At 37.9% G+C, this 4,676-nt stretch overlaps 1 long non-coding RNA gene across 1 annotated transcript; it reads left to right on the top strand.

Moving 5' to 3' along the window:
- Nucleotides 1-1,289: 1,289 nt before the first annotated feature.
- Nucleotides 1,290-4,670, top strand: LOC145718454 (uncharacterized). Its single transcript, XR_014141819.1, has 3 exons — nucleotides 1,290-1,550; nucleotides 3,100-3,240; nucleotides 3,863-4,670. It is a non-coding gene; the product is annotated as an uncharacterized LOC145718454 (long non-coding RNA).
- The last annotated feature ends 6 nt before the right edge of the window (nucleotides 4,671-4,676 follow it).

A 4,676-nucleotide genomic window follows, 5' to 3' on the forward strand; every position in this document is an offset into this window, starting at 1 on the left:
AAAAAAAAAAAAAGATTTATTTATTTAGGGGCACCTGGGTGGCTCAGTCGTAAAGCATCTGCCTTCGGCTCAGGTCGTGATCCTAGGGTCCTGGGATCGAGCCCCACATCAGGCTCCATGCTCAGCGGGGAAGCCTGCTTCTCCCTCTCCCACTTCCTCTGCTTGTGTTCCCTCTCGCTGTCTCTCTCTGTCAATTAAATATAAGTAAGTAAAATCTTTAACAAAAAAGGATTTATTTATTTGAGAGAGAAAAAAAGAGTATGTGAGCAGGGGGAATGGCAGAGGGAGAAGGAGAGAAGCAGAATCCCTGCTGAGAGCGGAGCTCCATCCGACCACCCTGAGATAATGACCAGAGCCAAAAGTAAGAGTCAGACAGTCAACCTACTGAGCCACCCAGGCGCCCCTAAATATATTCTTTGGTAAAATGGTCAGCTCCATGGAACTTCTTTCATTTCTAAAATAACTCTTGAACTTTACCAATTAAGTAACTATTATTGGGCATCTTTTGGCCAACTGAATACTTACGAGTAAACCACAAAAAGTTGTAGACAATAAGATTATAATTCAGTAATACAGTTATTAAAATAATGTAATAATATTTTAGCCCTAATCAATTTTTGTTTTCTTATTTCTCTAGTATAAAAATAGAAGTCTTGGGGCGCCTGGGTGGCTCAGTCATTAAGTGTCTGCCTTCGGCTCAGGTCATGATCCCGGGGTCCTGGGATCGAGCCCCACATCGGGCTCCCTGCTCCGTGGGAAGCCTGCTTCTCCCTCTCCCACTCCCCCTGCTTGTGTTCCCTCTCTCGCTGTGTCTCTCTCTGTCAAATAAATAAATTAAAAAAAAATAAAAATAAAAGTTTTGTTTAGCATACTGCCTTGCACACTGTAGGCACTTTTGTCTCTTAAATGGATTTAAAAATCATAAAAAGGGACGCCTAGGTGGCTCAGTCGGTTAAGCGTCTGCCTTTGGCTCAGGTCATGATCCCAGGGTCCTGGGATTGAGTCCCGCATCGGGCTCCCTGAGCAGGGAGCCCGCTTCCCCCTCTGCCTGCTCTGCCTGCCCCTTCCCCTGTTTGTGCACGCACGCGCTCTCTCTCTCTCTGATAAATAAATAAATAAAATCTTTAAAAAATAAATAAATAAATAAAAATCATAAAGAAATTTTCCTAATTAAACAAGCCACAATAGAACTTATAAAAATCCTTTCATTAATTTGAAAACTAGTAAGTTTTCATGAGAAAAAATGATAGAATTTCTCATCTCCCCTACTCGCTTTTAATTTACATAGAAGGAAATAAAACAATTTAGATTTGAGTTTCTGCTTGAAAGAAAAATGTTTAATGCAACATTTGTGCTACTTTATTGATTGTATTTCTGCTTGCCAGGTGTTATATATGGCTTCAATGTGAATGCAGGCAATGTTATCCAGAAGTCTGCTGCAAAAAAAGGAGTAAAAATTAAACTTCACAAAATCATTTACCATCTGATTGAGGATTTGCAGGAGGAATTGAGCAGCAGATTGCCCTGCACTGTGGAAGAGCACCCAATAGGTGAGTGTTCACTGAATGTTAAACATTCATATCTTAGGTGCTGTAAGTAACACTTTGAAAGCAAAGTTTAGGGGAAAATGTAAATCACTGTTGAAATACCTTCACTGTTCCAATATATAGCCTTTGTTCTAGAAAAAAATTACTATAGATCTATTCAGTGTAACTTCATATGTATTATAAACATCTGCTGTCTGCCTCATGTGCTTCTGCCCTGAGGATACAAAGGCCCTGAAGTTTAGACATCAACAACTAATTGTAGTACAAATTAGACTGGGATGGGAGGGGATAAAGATTATATATAGGGTTGTGGAGGAAGCCATTGATTTTTGTCCTGGAAACTGGCAGGGAAATCCACCATGAGAAGAAAGTTTACTTTACATTTAAGTATCACATATTTAAAAATTTTCTTTCTAGGGGCGCCTGGGTGGCTCAGTTGGTTAAGCAACTGCCTTCGGCTCAGGTCATGATCCTGGAGTCCCGGGATTTAGTCCCGCATCGGGCTCCCTGCTCAGCAGGGAGTCTGCTTCTCCCTCTGGCCCTCCCCCCTCTCATGCTCTCTCTATCTCATTCTCTCTCTCAAATAAATAAATAAAATCTTTAAAAAAAAAAAAAATTTTCTTTCTAGCATATCCCTTGGCCAGATGGAAACCTAAATTTATCTGAGACTGATTAAACCATTTTATCTGTTCTTATGGTCCAGAGATTTTAGATTTTTTCTCACCTGCTAAACGTGACCATACAGAGATTTGTATGTTCTTGTGCTAAGTGCAGTTTGGAAAACTTTTGAGTCATATGAGGGTTTTTAGGAGACAAGTAACACTAACCTCAGTAAATTGGTATATTATAGTGTGTGATAGCATGTCATTATAATTTAATTTTCAGTGAAAAAAATTAAGCTGAGTCACAGAATTAGTGCTCTTAAGTGGATATAAATTACCAATGGAGGGATTAAAAGTAAGTCAGGTAACAACAGATCTCTTCGAGAAAATATATTGAGGCACAACTGAAAACTAGGTTTTTATGGAGCAGACAGTAAACTATTATCTTCTAGTGCATTTTATTTAGCTAAAAAAATGAATTCCACTTTTCTCTTGTCATTCTTTTGGCAAACGTTTATTTTTGTGATTTTCTTTTCCACGAAAACCCAGGGATTTCATGTTTATTTTTTTTAAAGATTTTTATTTATTTATTTGAGATAGAGCGTGCATGAGAGAGAGAGCAGGAGCAGGAGGAGGGGCAGAGGGAGAAGCAGGCTCCCTGATTATTGAGGGTGGGGTGGGGGGATGCTGGGCTCGATCCCAGGATCCTGGGATCATGACCTGAGCCAAAGGCAGACACTTAACCAACTGAGCCACCCAGGCGCCCCTCATGTTTATGTTTCTAATAGTGGTCAGGAAAATAAAGTTGGCAGACTCAAAGAAAACCTGGACTTCTTTCTCTGCATGAGTTTTTTTCTCACACTTTTAATTCTTGCCATGCAGAATATGTGAAATTATGTATTTCTCAGAATCTTGTTCTCTGTGCACTTAATGTTCTTTTCTTTCTTAAGGTGAGGCTTCTATACTAGCTACCTTCTCTGTAACAGAAGGGAAGAAAAAAGTTCCTGTGGCTGGCTGCAGAGTCCAAAAGGGACAGTTAGAAAAACAAAAAAAATTTAAATTAATCCGTAACGGAGGTATTATTTGGAAGGGTAAGCAACATCACAATGTTTCTAATAGACCTCAAATCCAGTCACCAAAACCTGATTCTGTGTAACTATCTGAAATGTTTCACTTCCATATCTTGGTTCAGGCCATTCCTTCTTGGGAACTCAAACCTGGTCTCATTGATTGGCTCCCTCCCTTACAAATTCTAAATTCTGATAATCTATAATAACCACCTATAGTAATCCCAATAAATCAGTAATCTAATTTTCTAAGCTTCTAAAAATTGGCCCCAAACTACCTTTCCAGCTCTGTGTTCTGTACTTTTCTACAGCATTGTATTTGCTTACCTCCTTTTGACCTTCTGCCTGCAGTCTTTTACTGGATTTATCTCATTAAGTCCTAAGTATAATGCTGATCCTCTGCAAAGTTAGTCTACCTTTGAAATGGGAGATTTAGTTATCTTTCGCTATAAGCCAAATCTTGTTTACAGCAAACAATTTTCCTTTGGTTTCCCTAGTATTTAGTTCTATCATTTAACATGATAGGACTATAAAACTTAAGAATTTCAGTGTTTATTTATAACTTCCTTTTAATACCAGAATATTTAACACTTAGTAGTATTTATTTGTTCAATATATGTACCTTTTTTTTTTGTATTTTCTTAAGGTTCATTAACCTCATTGAAACACCATAAAGATGACATTTCAGTCATCAAAACTGGAATGGATTGTGGTCTCAGTTTGAGTGAAGAAAAGATAGAATTTAAAGTGGGAGATGAAATTGTTTGTTATGAAGAAAAAGAAGTTCCAGCCAAGACTTCCTGGGATCCAGGATTTTAAAATTGTATTAAAAATGTAAACAACGGGGTGCCTGATAGAACACGCAGCTCTTGATCTCAGAGTTCAAAGTGCATGCTGGGCAGAGATTTAAAAAATAAATTAAAAACTATAAACAAAGTCTTGCTTTATTATAGAGAGCAACTAGTTTTGCTTTATTGAAGGTAAGAATTCACCACATCTGGTCAAAAAATACCCTAGTAGTTATTCCAAGCGCTAACATGGATAACTTGTCAAAATGTTCCAAAAATAGGAAACCTTATTTAAGCATGTCTCCAAGTAGAAATCCTGGAAAGAATATGGTAAAAGGGTATTGGCATGCCACTGAATGTAATAATCAGTTCATGGTAAACTTCAACTGCATGTTTTAATTGAGTGACACCAAGATAAGCAAACCTCCCTGAATTTAGCTCACAGGCAAAATATGGTGCCAAATACTGCTCAAAACTATTTCTCAATGTTGACAGCACTAGTGAACAAAGTGCTTAAAATTCCAAGTTTTCACGCTCAACATTGAAGAATGTTCCCTTGTACTATAGACGGCATATATCCCCAGCCAAACCACCGAGGGACTCGGGATAACATTTTTTAATTGATTACTGAAAGCTTAGCTTTTACATTTATTATGTATGAAACAAATGGGT

This window comes from Leptonychotes weddellii, unplaced genomic scaffold, assembly GCF_054177405.1.
Source record: "Leptonychotes weddellii isolate Sample4059 unplaced genomic scaffold, ASM5417740v2 HiC_scaffold_15907, whole genome shotgun sequence".
In the NCBI taxonomy this organism is placed as follows: Eukaryota; Metazoa; Chordata; class Mammalia; order Carnivora; family Phocidae; genus Leptonychotes; species Leptonychotes weddellii.